This window comes from Podarcis cretensis, assembly GCF_951804945.1.
Source record: "Podarcis cretensis genome assembly, chromosome: 14".
Classification (NCBI taxonomy): Eukaryota; Metazoa; Chordata; class Lepidosauria; order Squamata; family Lacertidae; genus Podarcis; species Podarcis cretensis.
The window spans coordinates 53,000,223-53,016,906 of record NC_137183.1 but is presented as its reverse complement, the minus strand read 5'-3'; the positions used below and the strand labels follow the sequence as shown (position 1 = coordinate 53,016,906).

Sequence of the window (16,684 nt, the reverse complement as noted above, 5' to 3'; positions counted from 1 at the left end):
ACCAGGCAGTGGGCCTTCTCGGTAGTGGCGCCCGCCCTGTGGAACACCCTCTCACCAGTTGTCAAAGAGAAAAATAACTACCAAACTTTTAGAAGACATCTAAAGGCAGCCCTTTTTAGGGAAGCTTTTAATGTTTAATAGGTTATTGTATTTTAGTGTTTTGTTGGAAGCCGCCCAGAGTAGCTGGGGGGAGCCAGCCAGATGGGCGGGGTATAAATAATAAATTATTATTATTATTATTATTATTATTATTATTATTATTATTATTTTGCAGGTTAACCTTTTCTCTACAGGTACGCAGGCACTGCTACATCTAGGTCGCTGCCTAAGGGCCGGAAAGGAATTCCCCTGCATTGGCAGGTTTGCCTTTCCCGTAGCAAAACGTCACAACTTTGGCGGTATCAGGCCTTGGGCAGAATCCTTTAGTCTATCTTCCCTGAATGGGGGGGCGTGCAGCGGTGACCCATGCCCCCCTCCTCTTTGCAGCTGCGATACCAGGGTTCCCAGTTAAAGGGGCTATTTGAGGGGAGACTTTGGCCGTACGCCTAGAGGTCGTCATTGCTCTCCCCTGCGACAGCGGTGTAACGGGGGCGGGCTCTCTTTCCTTGAACATATGTTCTCCAGAGCCAGCCCATCCCCTCCCCACACTGGATAACCCTGATGTTCCCCAGATCCCTGGTGGGGGACTGAGAGGGATAAACGCCCAATGCCTGAGCCAAGGTCTACCCACATCTGAAATATAATAAAGTTGGGGCCAATTTTCATCCCATAGCACGTTGTCTTGAGTCGTTATTCCATACAGGGGGCAGCCCAGGGTTTGGGGGACTGTCCACACAAAAGAACTTCCAGGGCCACTAGAAAGGCAGAAGTTACCATGTCAGGCCTTTCCTCATGGCCCCCTGTGAAAGGTTGCCTCAAAGGGCACAGGACCCACAGCCAATCTGGCTCTTAAAACCACGTCTCCCCTGTCACTGTGCCGGCAGAGAGGGGCCTGTCTTGGCCTTGGCAGGTGGGAAATGTAGTACGCACACCCAGTCTTAGGCCACATGGCATTCTTGCAAGGAAACACGGCAGGCAAGATTGGAGCTGCCATAAAAACAGAGGCAGTTGGCTATGTAACAGAAGGAGTGCCACAAAACCACAAGATCCTGTGGGTGTTTCAGAGCTGACATCCCCAAACTCGGCCCTCCAGATGTTTGGGGACTACAACTCCCATCATCCCTAGCTAACAGGATCAGTGGTCAGGGATGATGGGAATTGTAGTCCCAAAACATCTGGAGGGTCAAGTTTGGGGGGTGCCTGTTTCAGAGGACAGCAAAATTATCCTCCAGCAGCTGGAAAGGTGAGCATGGCCAATACAGACTAGATTGGAACTGCCATTGAAGCATAGATGTGATCACTGGCAATGTAAGTGAAGGACTGCCACAAAACTAAGAGGGTTAACAGGAGCTTTTTTTCTGGGGGTACTCACAGGTATGCAGAACCTGCACCCCTTCTTTTATAGAAGAAAAGCAGTGGTTAGAAATATGGCACTTACTGTAAACCATTTCATGGTGAGTACCAGCACCAAGAAAAGCACTGGAGTTAGCAAATGGTTTAGAGAGCAGCAAAATGAGATCAAGAAGGCACCTTTTTCCCGGTACTCTTTTCGGCTCCTTCGAAACACATCCCTATCTAGACAAGATGCTTAGAAAGTCTAGGTGATTTTAATCTGCTTTAGTATTTTAACTTCCGTATGTTTTAAAGTAGAGTTGATTTTTTAAAAATTGATTTCTCTCATTTATCTTTTGTAAACCGCTTTTAGGTTTTCTCTTTTTTGCAGTCAAGCGGTGTATAAATTTTATAAAATAAATGAGGTTCACAGAAGCAGCCGGCCTCTCCCTGTCAACTATAGAGGAGGCTGAGAAAGATTTGGGGAGGAGGGCGGTATCCCAGGGTGGCCCCTTGAAAAATCCGACACCCCCCCCCCCAGCGCTTTCGCTCCTGCTTTGCGCGCCCTGGTTGCAACGCTTCCCGCGTACCAAGCGCGCTGTCGCGGACTCTGGCGCTCGTCTCAATGTGTCAAAGTGATTGCGCGCGCCTGTGCGCGCACTTCTCTTTTAAAGTTTTTCTGCAACTCGGCTTCCTGCCTCTTCCCCCCCACACCCTCTTTCCCTCTTACCCCGCCTCCCGGCCTCTCTCCGCGATGCCTCATCCGCGCCCCTCCGCCGGGCGTCCCCAGCGCGCCTGACTCCGCTCCTCTGCCAGCAACTGCCTCGCGTCGGATCCGAGCAGCAACAAGCGCCAAGGATGCGCTCCGGGATCGCCCTCTGGGCAGGCAGTCCGGCTCGCGAAGAAAACTGACAAAGACACCAGAGCAGGTAAGATCCGCTTCGCTTCCGATTCTGCTTCAGGTTTTGTTTCTCTTTCAATACCGAAGTAAAAACTGGCTGGGAAGCTCGGTTCCAATGCGATCTTTATGGGACCGATCATGGACTCTCTTCCTGGCGCACGTGGTGAAGGATTGGCAAAATAATCTTTGGCCACTCTCGCTTGCTCAGTCCTGGGCACCCTGACATGCCTACTCCGGAGTAAGCCCAGCAGTGCCGTTCAGGAAGGAGGCAGTGGCGGAGAGTTATTGGTCTATTTCATTTATCTCATAAAATTTATACATCGCTTGATTTTTTTTAAAGGAAAAAACCTCAAAGTGGTTTACAAAAAGAAGAAAGCAATAAAATTATGGGCGAAAGCAGTTAAAGACAACTATTAAAAATTCTAAGTCAGTGACAGTGGCGTAGCGTGGGTTGTCAGCACCCGGGGCAAGGCAAGTAATTTGCGCCCCCTAGCCGTGTATTTGCGCCCCCTAACCCTACCCCTAATCCTAACCCCCAGATGTTGCGCCCGGTGCGGCCGGCCCCCCCTGCACCCACCACGCTACGCCACTGGTCAGTGATAAAAAGCACATGTCAGCATGCTACCTGGCTGGACAGGCTCGTCTAAACAAAAAGCAGGTGTTTTTAGCAGGTGCCAAAAATGATATGGTCAATAGGCAGGGAGTTCCAAAGGGCCATTGCTACATTAAAGATTGATTTATTACCAATGTGGAAGGAATATTATGTGGTGCCAGTAAGAGGGCCGGTTCTGCAGATCAAAGTGGTGGAGAAACGCCCACAGTCCTAGTTATTACTCCCAATTTGAACTTTGACTACGACCGACAGCAGATTTCCTCTCCCCCCCCCCAACCCAGAAATCACCTGGAAGTCACTGAAATTGCCTCCATCAGCTGGAGAACTTGGCCTTCACATTTCAAGTGGGCATAGTGGGAAAGATCTTCTCACTTAATACAGAAGAGGAGGTGCTGGTATCCCAGAGTTTCCCCTGGCTTTAGGCAGAAATCCTAAATCCATTTTCCTGGGAATAAGCCTCAGTGGATTTAATAGGATTTACTTCTGAACAGGCATGATTAGCCTTGCACCACAAGTCCCCATTCTCTGATAAGCATATCTATATCTAACTGAAAGTAGTGCTCCCTCCATTATAAAAGCTGGCATAAGAGCTTATTGTTTATCTATTTTTCAAAATGATCACTTAATGTAACAAAATCTCTGAATGGTTTACATCCTCCTCCCATTTTCCTTCCTTTCTTCCCTTGTCTCCCCTGATTGGAAGGTCTTTGGGGCAGGGATCTGCCCTGTTGTCCTTCATAAAAGAGGCAGTTTGATGACAATTCATGTCTACCATCACCATCATCGGTGCTACAGCAACTCTCTCCTAAACTGAAATAGTCTTCATGAGTCAGACTCAATGGGACTTGTACATGCATGACTCAATTCATCTATACGAGGTTTTTTTTAATTCATTCATTCATTCATTCATTTATACATAACATTTCTATTTCACTCTTCTTGTGCCCCTGCACCACATGGAGTGGATTGCAACAATTTAAAATTGCAACACAATTAAAAATATTAAAATACATGTGATAACAACCTTAAAAATTAATTTGTTAAAAATCAGCAATGGCCTAGATCAGAGGTTTTCAACCTTTTTGGGTCCACAGTTCTTTCAACCAACTGCATTCTTTCTGTGGCATCTGTGCTCAGGAGCCCAGTTATGTCACCCCTTGCCTGCAGAGCTGGCGGCCCCTCACCCCTTTTCAAACACCCTCCCTTGTGGAGTGGTCCCTCAGCCACTGCTGCCTCCTCCTTGGGAGTCCTCTGGGCAGCCACAGCTGCTGCCCCTGGCTCTGAGCTGCCCCCCCCACCCCAAAGTGAGGTGCCTCTTCACACTGCCCCACAGAGGCCTGGGAAGCACCCCCTGGCCAGCCCCAGAGGCACCATTCTCCTGGGGAGCTTGTAGCCAGGGCAGCTGCAACAAACAGCTGTGCAAGCCTTTGGGAAGCAGAGATATGAAAGGGCACCAGAGGAGGGAGGGAAGGAAAGAGGGAAAGAGGCCAGTGTTGCCTGCAGCACCCCTAACCATCACTCAAGGCACCCCAGGATGCCACAGCAGACAGGCTGAAAACCACTGGCCTAGATCACAGAAAAAAATTTCTGCGTATGTAAATCGTAGCAGGCAAAAGTCTGCCATAATTGTTGTTGTTTAGTCGTTTAGTCATGTCCGATTCTTCGTGACCCCATGGACCAGAGCATGCCAGGCACTTCTGTCTTCCACTGCCTCTTGCAGTTTGGTCAGACTCATGTTTGTAGCTTCGAGAACACTGTCCAACCATCTCGTCCTCTGTCGTCCCCTTCTCCTTGTGCCCTCAATCTTTCCCAGCATCAGGGTCTTTTCCAGGGAGTCTTCTCTTCTCATGAGGTGGCCAAAGTATTGGAGCCTCAGCTTCACGATCTGTCCTTCCAGTGAGCACTCAGGGCTGATTTCCTTCAGAATGGAGAGGTTTGATCTTCTTGCAGTTCATGGGACTCTCAAGAGTCTCCTCCAGCACCATGTATGATGCTGTATGATGCTGCCATAATTAAAGATGCCTTTTCTGGCTCGAGAAAGGAAGCCAAAGGGTGTTGTAGGGGTGGATACTTCATGGGGTGAAGTATTCCACAATATGGATGCAGCCACTGAAAAGTGGGCTAGTGTGGAAATGCCAGAGCATCATTTGGAACCCTAATTTTTGATGTGCACCAGTCCTATAAGGAGCGGTTGAAAGATCTGACTGTGTTCAAGCCCAGAGAAGAGAAGAATCAGGGGAGACATGATTTCCTCCCCAAAGACTACAGTAACTGTAGTTTACCACTCACAGCACCCTCACAAAGAGCCGTTCTCAGGATTATTTGTGGGAAGCCATGTGCTTCCAATGTGTGGTGTGTCTATCACGACAGTGATCTTTAAATATCTGGGTGATAGGGTTGTCACACAGGAGACATGCCAAGCGTGTTATCTGTTGCTTCAGAGGGCCAAAGAATGGAAATGGAAGATTTTGGCTAAAGGTTAGGAGAGGCTTCCTGCTGCTAAGAGATCCTGGGCAGTGGGAGCAGCCAGCCTCCAGGGGCATCCTGCTCTCCTTGGCTGGAGGCATTTCAGCAGAGGCTAGACCGGGTCATCTGCCAGGGTTGCTGTTACTGAAAGATCCTGCATTGAGCAAAAGGGCTGGGCTGCCATGGTCCCTTCCAACTCTGACAATCTATGACTCTGCATTTGTTCCTTTGCAAGGGGAAATTCCCTCTGCTCAGGGGCACTTTGTGCATTCTGGAGTTGAGTGTTGGCACTGAGCACAGGCATGGGGGACCTGAGACATGGCACAAATTAACCTCTTCCTTTGGCACTCCGGCAACCTGGCGGAAAACAAGCAAGGCTATCTTGCCACTCCAGATGCTTCCAAAGGAACAGCAACTGCAAGGAAGAGGAAGAGAAGGAGCAAAAGGAGGTGGGAGAGAGGCAATTCCGACAAGTGGCTTTTGTAGATTGTATGCATAGGAGCCTGGAGAGTTTGAATTGCTTCCTATCATATGGCTGTCCTTTTCAGGCTTTCTGGGCCAGACACCTTTCTCTTTCAAGAGATTCCTGAATGTTGCAGTTCATTCTTGAGCATGTTCCAAGGCAGAAGCTGGCAGAAAGCAGATTTGGCGTCTAGCAGGTAGATCACTGGGCGATCTGCAGTAGATCGGCAAGCCTTTCTGATTCTAAACATCTTAACAAAATTGAATAATATTGCACAAAGACAAATAATTGCCTGTTTTTCAGCCCCCTGTAAAAAAGAGCATTACCTGATAGTCTTTGGCAAGATCTTTGTTCAACTCTGCTGGCTGCTTTGAACTTAGCAACCCTGATAATTTAAGAATTCAGATGTTGATCTGTTCTGGTAGATGCAGACCAGCCAGTGCCAGATTTGCATATAAGTTAAACAAGCAACAGCTTAGGGCCCCACTCTTTGGGGGGGGGCGCCCAAAAAATGTAAAGGAAAAAAACAACTGGATGTACATTTCCAAAATATAAGATAAAATACGTATTTTGTTATGTGCAAATGGCTTTGGATACCTATTAGGTCCATAAAATACCATATTCAACACACAAAACCATCAACAATTTGTTGTTGACAAAGGACAGCTGGACATATAAAGGGCCCCATTACCTTCAGTAGCTGAGGGCCTCATCAAACCTCAATCCGGCCCTGAGACTAGCCCATTGCGTGGCTCATTCTAGTACTTGACACTGAGCCAGCATTTTGTATCTGACTCTTGTCTGGTAGACCATGAGAGTTCTTGTAAAAAGGAAGGAAAACGATCCCACCGCAAGCTTGAGGTCTGTCCACCACAGCTGCAGGGTGCCTCTTGGTCCTCACCCTCCCCACCACAAAAGCAACACACTTCCTACAACACAGCCATTGCTGCATGTTGCACAGAGAAAATCAGGAGTGGTGGGCAAGTTTCCTTTCAGGGAAGCTCTGCCACCATTCCTGAGTTTCTCACTGATCCTGTTCCCTGGTGCACTCTTTGAAAACCTTTCTTTGGTTATCCCTAGCAGCCGAGTAAGATTGTCTTCCATAAACATGGTTTTAACAGTGAGTCCGCAAGTGACTGTGGAGGCCAATTCTGGATCCACACGTCCTTCCACAGTGGGGGCATGGGTTTCCGGGCAGGAGTTGATCGCGGTGTGGATTTGCCAAGCGTGCCTTCCTCTTAGCATGTTTCTCCCTTGCGTCCTGAGTTCGAGTGTCTTCAAAGCCCATGACACCTTCGGCATGCAGCACCCTGGGTCTGGTCTACATGGGCAACAGAGAGCCCAAGGTTAGAATTAATGGAGGTGGCAGCATGGACTGTACCACCTCAGACTGCAAGTGGGAAATCAGGCTGTTGAAAATTATTTGCTATAGTACAAAAACAGCAGGGAGCCTGCAAGTAGAAAATTAGCAGCAGGAAAAGGCAGAAGTAGAAGCTGATTTTTTTTCTCTTTACAGTGAGTTTTTTGTTTTTGTTTTATGTAGCATTCAGAAATGACATTCCCCACCCACAGTCTGCAGAGATGCAATTCATTCCACCGACTCTGCTTTTGCACCTGTGCATGCAGACCGGGCCTAAATGGTTGCGGTCAGAATGGGGTGCACAGGCTTCAGGCTTGCGGGACCTATATTTTGCTAGAATCCTAAAGTCCACCAACCATCGCCAGGGCTGGGTGGGTGCAGGGCAGTTGGTGATGGCAGATACGGCGGCTCAAGTGAAGGAGGTAATTCCCAGCATATCCCTATCTGAGTTCCTAGCACCGATTTCAGAATCAGGACTGAGATTACAGAACTGAGATCCACTCCCCCCCCCGCCCCCCGCAAGCATTCTTGGGGCACTTCCACATGGCCTGTATATGTACCATTCTGTTATCAGGAAGAATAGGCAGCTCCAGCTATTTAATGAGCACAGTTATCTCACACTTACCAGTGCTCCTCCCTGTCAATTTCCTTACTCCAAAAAAAGTCTGATCTTTTAGGGAAGCGGGTTTCTTTCGCAAGACCTCCCAATCAATTATAATTGTGCAACCTGACTTTGTGTGTGTAGGACTCCCACCCTGAAAACAACATCAGTCTGGGAAAACCCTTTGTTTCAGGAGCCTTATTTGGGACTTGGGGAGGAAAGAGTTTTGTTGCCACTGTTGCCGTTGGCAAACACTTATGAGTCATATACAGTGGTGCCTCGGGTTAAGAACTTAATTCGTTCCGGAGGTCCGTTCTTAACCTGAAACTGTTCTTAACCCGAAGCACCACTTTAGCTAATGGGGCCTCCTGCTGCCGCCACGCTGCCAGAGCACGATTTCTCATCCTGAAGCAAAGTTCTTAACCCAAGGTACTATTTCTGGGTTAGTGGAGTCTGTTACCTGAAGCATATGTAACCTGGAGCATATGGAATCTGAAGCGTCTGTAACCCGAGGTACCACTGTACTATTCTGTACCTTCTGGCTGACTCTGCCTTCCAGCATCCTGCAAGTAGGATCATAGATCATAGATCATAGAATTATAGAAGTGTAGAGTTGGAAGGGACCCTGAGGATCATCTAGCCCAACCCCCAGAAATGCAGGAATATGCAGCTGTCCCATGCAGGGATTGGACCTGCAACCTTGGCATTATGAGCACCACACTCTAACCGAGCTATGTAGGATCACCCCCATGCTGTAAGCTGTTCTCAGATGTCTTCTAAATGTTAGGTAGTTGTTTATCTCTTTGACATCTGATGGGAGGGCATTCCACAGGGCGGGTGCCACTACCGAGAAGGCCCTCTGCCTGATTCCCTGTAGCTTTGCTTCTCGCAGTGAGGGAACCTCCAGAAGGCCCTCGGCACTGGACCTCAGTGTCCGGGCTAAACGATGGGGGTGGAGATGATCCTTCAGGTACACTGGGCCAAGGCCGTTTAGGGCTTTCAAGGTCAGCACCAACACTTTGAATTGTGCTCAGAAACGTACTGGGAGCCAATGTAGGTCTTTCAAGACCGGTGTTATGTGGTCTCAGCAGCTGCCCCCAGTCACCAGTCTAGCTGCCTCATTCTGGATTAGTTGTAGTTTCTGGGTCACCTTCAAAGGTAGCCCCACGTAGAGCGCATTGCTGTAGTCCAAGCGGGAGATAACTAGAGCATGCACCACTCTGGCAAGACAGTCCACAGGCAGGTAGGGTCTCAGCCTGCGTACCAGGTGGAGTTGGTAGATAGCTGCCCTGGATACAGAATTGACCTGTGCCTCCATGGACAGGTGTGAGTCCAAAATGACTCCCAGGCTGCACACCTGGTCCTTCAGGGGCACAGTTACCCCATTCAGGACCAGGGAGTCCTCCACACCTGCCCGCCCTCTGTCTCCCAAAAACAGTACTTCTGTCTTGTCAGGATTCAACCTCAATCCATTAGCCACCATCCAGAATATGCTCTAACCCCCTGAGCTATGCACTTTCCCTTGCATGTGGCTTGGGAAGAGGTGTTCTTGAAAAGCTGCATACACTTTTATTAAATTAATAGAAATAAATGAGATCACGGTTGGGGCAAGGTGAACTGGGGAAAGGATGTTTTGATCCTCAGACACACAGCAGGGGGGGGGCATTTTCCCTCCCTCACTGTGCTTCCCTTTCGGGAAAGGATGTGTGACACAGACTTTGCCCTATAAATAGTCCCTTTGCATGTTACTCATTCACAATCTCGTCTTCTTCCTCTTCTCTGTTTCTTTCTTCTGGCCTCCCACACACTCTTCTCTCCTTCCCACAGTTTGCCGTGCTCTTAACTGCAGGCCCCGCCGTGATTATTTCGCTAGCAGAACTCTCACTGCTGCTTCCTCCCCAGCGACGGTGTTTCGCCCACGTGTTTCCACTCCCTTTCGCTTCCCTCGATCGCAGGCAAAAGAGGAAAAGGACGATGCAGGCCGGCCTGCAGGGAAGAGCAAAGGGAGACATAGCCTTGCTAGTTAGTCTGTGAAGCCTTGGGATACATTTGTGTACAGAGAGTCCCTGCACATGCTCAGAGGCACTCTCCTCTCTGCAGTTGTTTCATGTGTTTCCAGACTACACCCTGGGCTTGGAAACAGGTTCTGGGGCTGAGCCCTCACAGGCAAGACAGTTAGTAAGACAGAGTTTGCACTTAATGGTTAGAGTGCCGGGCTTGGACCTGGGAGAGTCCAGAGTTCGAATCCCACACTCGGGCCTGAAGCTCACTGGGTGGTTGGGAAGTCGGTCAACTTCCTCTCTCTCAGTCTAACCTACATTGCAGAAAACAAATGAAATATCGTGAAAATCCCTGAAACGAGAAGTAATCAACTATAAATTTTATCTTATGGAAATAAACTAAATAATAAAAATCAAAAAGTTTAAGGAAAAAAATAGAAAAACCTAAAATTGAACAAAGCCTTAACAGGATGCTGGCTACAAACCTTATTTCACTGAACTATTCAGTTTCCTCAGAAGGAAATAGAGGAATCATAAACCTTAAATGACCAAATTTTTTAAAAAGGGTAAAACTCTCAAAAATTCTGAAGTATTATAATCCTCGCTCGACCTAGGTGAAGCAAAGCGCAGTAATAAAGGATTGAGGACTCAAAGGCACAGTTTCTAATACTGACTTTACAAAAAAGGTTTGAAAACCTCAATGGCAAGTTTTAGACACAGCCCAGCTTAAAGAAAGCCAAGTACAGTAATAAAGAGTTAAGAACTCATCTGTCAAAATTCTAGTACAGTAATGCCTTTACAAAAAGGTTTAGAAAACCTAAATGGTACAAATTCAAAGAAATTAATACAAGATAAGCTGTTTTAGATTTTAAACAAACTCAAGAACAGGGCTGAAACGCTCCCATGGTCTAGATGTTACTGCTGATGTTACTGCTAACCTACGGTACATTGCAGGGCTGCTGTGGGGATTAAATTAGGAGGGGGAATAATCATGTACGCCAACTTGGGCTCCTCGGAGAAGGGGGGGGGCAATAAATGAAATTAAATAAATTAATAAGTCACTTTAAATAAGTTTCTAAAACCACCCACCAAATCTGTCAGTTTGAGGAATCTGTTGATTTTGGCTTCTCTCAGTTTCACATTCTCCCTTTCTCCACATTCAAATATCAGTTTGTGATTTCCTTTCTTAAAAGGTAAAGGTAAAGGTACTCCTGCCCGTACGGGCCAGTCTTGACAGACTCTGGGGTTGTGCGCCCATCTCATTCAAGAGGCCGAGGGCCAGCGCTGTCCGGAGACACTTCCGGGTCATGTGGCCAGCGTGACAAAGCTGCATCTGGCGAGCCAGACCCGCACACGGAAACGCCGTTTACCTTCCCGCTGGTAAGCAGTCCCTATTTATCTACTTGCACCCGGGGGTGCTTTCGAACTGCTAGGTTGGCAGGCGCTGGGACCAAGCAATGGGAGCGCACCCCGCCGCGGGGATTCGAACCGCCGACCTTTCGATCGGCAAGCCCTAGGCGCTGAGGCTTTTACCCACAGCGCCACCCGCGTTCCTTTCTTACTTTTCTTTAAAGTCCTCATAAAAATTCATCAGCATCATAGTGCAAATTTCTCTTAATATGTGCATTTTTTGCAAGGAATTCCCCTGAATAGAATGCATTTTGGTATGGTATTTTTTACATCTTTATGCATATGCCTCACCCGAACATGCAGATTTTTGCACACATTGATTGGCTGGAGACAGTGACATCTTTAGCATATGCGCCACTGGGTGCAAAGATCCACCCAGCGCCCCCAATTTTACTTTAGCTGCCCCCAAAGGTGTCAAAGGTGCCACTGACCCCTCTGCCGTATAGCAGCTCAATACAATACGTAACATAATATTTTGATGTAAGAGTTAATTTCGTGTGCCATTGTGAATGACAAGTGCCGCCCTGGCGTGGCGCATCTTTGGTAAATGAGCGCACAAAGTCGAAAGTTCTTTAGTCAAACAGTAGGTATACATTTCAGTAATACCTAGGTATATATGTATTTTGTTTTTCTAGCTTGATCAAAATTATTTATTATTTCATAACAGGTAGATAGTTAAGAACTTAGTGTCCCCCAGAATTTGGCGCCCAGGTGCCCCGCACCTCTTGCATCCCCGGGTAAAGACAGCCCTGAATGGAGAAGCACGTTGCAAAAAATAAAAATGGAGAAGTGGAAATTTCGATGGAGATTCGCTTGTTGTGCGATTCAGTAGATCTGAATGGGATTTCTGTCCTTTTCTTAACTGCAGCCAAGGGGAACCATGTGAGTGTATAGCAGGGGTAATGGTGCCAATTGGGGCTAATGGGAGCTGTGCTCCCGAAATATCTGCAGGGCACCAGGTTGGGAAAGGCTGCTTTTGCCTGCTGGGCAGCCTCCCCAGGGCAGTTCCAGTCTCTGTTACCAAATTCCTCAACATGCCATGCTTGAATTCTGCTGGATTATTACGATGTTTTAACAACCCAATAGTGCAGTAGCAGGGTGTTACATCACACTATATACAAAGCAAGCAAACAATAAATAGTAAGAGAAAGAAATTGATCAGCATTCGTCTGTCTCGGGAGACAATGAAGGAGTGCGCCTTCAGAGAGGAAGGTTGCAGAGCCTGCTGTGGCTGTAGAAGCAGATATGGGAGAGACATGTTTTGTTGCAGCTGGGGCAGATGAAGGCGTCCAGTTGTGCTGCTGCAGATGCATCATGGCATTTCTTCTCTCTGCGCTCCTCCCAGTGGTCATTCTGCATAGATGTTGCTGAGACAGGAGTGAATAAATTGGGACACACCATTGTAAATCAAGACACCCATATTTCCCAAGCTGGTGTGGATGGTGAATGTTGAGCATCTAAGTCCAAAGCATAATAATGTCCCACCAGATGACATAAATGCGTTCTGGACCCTCCTTCCCTCTGGAGACACAGTTTATGTGTGATTCCCCCCACACACAATAGCCAAAGTCCGTAAGTTCTTATACCACACAGAGAAATGCCAATATTTCACCGTTTTCCCATTCTGGACTATTGAAATCCTAGCTGCAGCCAACACCCATGTCAAAAGCAAATTCTTAGGTGTTGAATTTATTGTTGCATTTTTACTGCTGGAGAACAGGAGAGGTGATTGTGGGATTTCATGCCTCGGGTCCCCAAAGGACTTGGGTGGCCTTGAGTCCTATACACCCTGACTCCTGGGGTAGCGGGTGCACCAATTGCTGTTCCCCTTTAGGCAATTTCTTGATTTCCCATTGCTGGGCTACCAAAATCCAGGCTGCAGCTAACATCCACGTCAAAAGCTCTTTAGAGTGGAGAGCTCCCATGTTGCGTCCGTGTCTTCAGCTGTGGCAAAGCCTCAACAGGTGATTGACTTAGTTTAGATATTTCTTGATATCCTTGAGACCAGAATAATGAATCTCACTGGTTTTGATGATCAGGCTCCTTCGCAAAGCCTCCCCTTCGCTTCGCTTTCTGCTGCCTCAAAGCCCATAACAGGACGTTCCATCAGGATAACAGATGGACAGCAACTCTGCGTCCCCAGACCATGTAAACAAGTTGTATAGCTCCCAGCCCTTTGCTGTTTTATTAGTCGTGGGGAACTTTGGCATTGACCTCTGTTGCGATGACTTGGGTTTATTAAACTGCCTTCTCTCCACTGCTCCTTTCATTATTATTTTTTAAGCTCGGTAGTTTATTTTCAGTTCTGCTGATGGAATGCTCACAGGCATAGATACATGTTTGTGTGTGGAAACGCCTAAGAGTTACTTGCCTGTGCGAACGTTCCCACTGCTTAGAGGCTGCTCCCCACCCCCTCCAGCTCGGGTCAATAGTTTTAATGGAGGTGAACATTTTTTTGAGTCTAGCCTTTCTGTTTTCCAATATCTTTGCGGGCTTTTTGAGTTACAATGGGTTGCTCTCAGAAGTGCGTAACTGGAACCTGTAGCACGAAGCCAATGAGTTGTAAAAAAGGGGGGGAGCATGTCTCTCCACTTCTTTCTCTCCTCTTTGATTCCCTGCAAAAGTTGCTCGGGGTTTTGCCCCTTTTCACTAGAGCAGGGTCAGCAACCTGTGGCCCTAGGGCTACAGACAGCCCTGTGGAGAAATTTCAACTGCCCTCGTAAAATAATCTATACAAACCGCTGGAAGGAGCACTGCGTCTCTGCAGCAGAGGAAGAGCGGGAAAACAGAGAGTGAATGGGAGTAGCTCCACCCACTTGGGGCTCTGGCCCCACCCACTTCTGGCTTTGGCCCCGCCCACAGTTAGCATGCAGCTCCTGACAGATGTCCAGCAACATCTGGTACAAAGACAAGAGTCACCTTCATTGCTCAGTCAAGTGTTGCCTCTAGCCCTTCTTCTTCTTCTTCTTCTTCTTCTTCTTCTTCTTCTTCGGCTGTCAGGGCGGTTCACAACATAAAGTTACAATATAAAAAGGTAAAGGGACCCCTGACCATTAGGTCCAGTCGTGGCCGACTCTGGGGTTGCACGCTCATCTCGCTTTATTGGCCGAGGGAGCCGGCGTACAGCTTCCGGGTCATGTGGCCAGCATGACAAAGCCGCTTCTGGCAAACCAGAGCAGCGCCCGGAAACGCCATTTACCTTCTTGCCAGAGTGGTACCTATTTATCTACTTGCACTTTGATGTGCTTTCAAACTGCTAGGGACCGAACAACAGGAGCTCACCCCGTCGCGGGGATTCGAACCACCGACCTTCTGATCGGCAAGTCCTAGGCTCATAAAAAGCACAAAATACGTGGTAAAAATCAGAACAAAAACAAACCAATAATAACCCCCTTCCCACAGACACATTTCAAAGGCCATAGAATGCTAATCAGCTGGACACCTGGTTGAAGAGAAACTTTTTCACCTGGTGCCTAAAGATATTTAATGAAGGCACCAAGTGAGCATTTCTGGGAGAGCATTCCAGAAACGGGGAGCCACCACAGAAAAGGCCGCTTCCTACGTTGCCACTCTCCAGACCGCTCATGGGGGAGGCGCTCAAAGAAGGGCTGCAGATGATGATTGCAGGGTCTGGGTCGGTTCCTATAGGGAGAGGTGGTCCTTGAGGTAATGCTCTCCTGAGCTGTTTAAGGCTTTGTAGGTCAAAACCTACAAAAGGGATGCAGGTGGCGCTGTGGGTTAAACCACAGAGATTAGGATTTGCCGATCAGAAGGTCGGCGGTTCGAATCCCCGCAACGGGATGAGCTCCCGTTGCTCGGTCCCAGCTCCTGCCAACCTAGCAGTTCGAAAGCACCTCAAAGTGCAAGTAGATGAATAGGTACCGCTCCGGCGGGAAGGTAAACAGCATTTCTGTGCGCTGCTCTGGTTCGCCAGAAGCGGCTTAGTCATGCTGGCCACATGAACCGGAAGCTGTACGTCGGCTCCCTCGGCCAATAAAGCAAGATGAGCACCGCAACCCCAGAGTCGGTCACAACTGGACCTAATAGTCAGGGGTCCCTTTACCTTTACTAGGTCAAAACCAGCACTTTGATTTGGGCTCAGGAACTAACCAGCAACCAATGCAGTCGGGCCAGAATTGGTGTTATATGCTCAAACCGCCTTGGCCCGGTGAGCAACCTGGCTGCTGAATTCTGCACTAGCTGAAGTTTCCGAACTGTCTTCGGAGGCAGCCCTATGTATAACGCATTGCAGGAATCTATAGGTGGCCCCTGGAAGTTTCCCACACCCCAGCACTGAGGGCTCAAGGTAGGACAGTTGGCAACCTTACATTCAAGTTCCATGCTGCTGTAAAAGGTTGCAGGCGAGGTGCAATAGACTCAGCAGGAAGAAAAGATGCACAACCCATTCTAATCAGGTCCCTTTGCTGCCTGCCGCGCAGCGGAAGAGGAGCGTATCAACTATCACCAGAAGATTATGGAAAATGTCAGTCCAAGGCTATAATCCTCCAGCCAATTCCTCTGAAAGCAGCCTGCCGACTTTGCTGGAACTACTCCAGAGTAAAGCATCTGGAGACACACACCCGCCCTGGCCCTAAATGTTTGACATGCTTTTGTTGCAAAGGTTAAATATACACACAGCATTGTCTAAAGATTAGGAAGAAGTGGCTTTTGTAAACTGTTGTTCTCACAAAGGGCTGGCCTCGGGAAGCAGACGCAGCCATTGTGCCGGCAGAGGCTTTGCCTCCTCGTCCCTGAAGCCCTTTCAAGGATGCTCTCCAGCTACACAAAGCAGCCTCTGTAGTTTGGCAAGTAAAAGATGTTGCATTTCAAAGCAAACAGTTGAAGATGGTTAAGGGCCCATCCAGCCAGGTCCCTTAGTGAGCACTGGGGTGTTTTCTGGGGGATGTGCACCCTCAAAACTTTAAGGTTGCGCACACAGCATCTCTTGCAATCCATGTCTGCTTTGCAGCTTCCCCTCCCCACAAATGCAAATATTCAGAACGCATAGGTTTCAATTTTTTATTTACTTAGTTCATAAAATTTATACAGTGGTACCTCTGGTTATGAACTTAATTCATTCCGGAGGTCCGTTCTGAAGCTGAAACTGTTCTTATCCTGTGGCACACTTTCACTAATGGGGTCTCCCGCTGCGCGCACGCCTCCAACGCGCAATTTCCGTTCGCATCCTGGGCCAAAGTTCGCAACCGGGAGCAGCTACTTCTGGGTTAGCGGAGCTCGTAACCTGAAGCGTTCGTAACCAGAGGTACCACTGTATTCCACTTGATTGTAAAAAAAGGGAAAAACCTCAAAGTGGTTTACGAAAGGAATAAAAAAAATAAAATCAAGCAATTTAGACTGTCAAAAATATCAATAATAATAACAATAATAATTTATTATTTATACCCTGCCCATCTGGCTGAGTTTCACCAGCCACTCTGG

General features: G+C 48.0%; 1 protein-coding gene across 2 annotated transcripts in view; it reads left to right on the top strand.

Moving 5' to 3' along the window:
* Positions 1-2,182: 2,182 nt before the first annotated feature.
* CARD11 (caspase recruitment domain family member 11) overlaps positions 2,183-16,684 on the top strand; it is a 101,780-nt gene continuing 87,278 nt past the window's right edge. Inside the window, exon 1 of one of the 2 annotated variants that reach the window (XM_079953690.1) lies at positions 2,183-2,360. The gene's annotated coding sequence lies outside the window, so the exon portion shown is untranslated. The remainder of the gene's footprint in view (positions 2,361-16,684) is intronic. The other variant, XM_079953689.1, reaches the window with a different exon arrangement.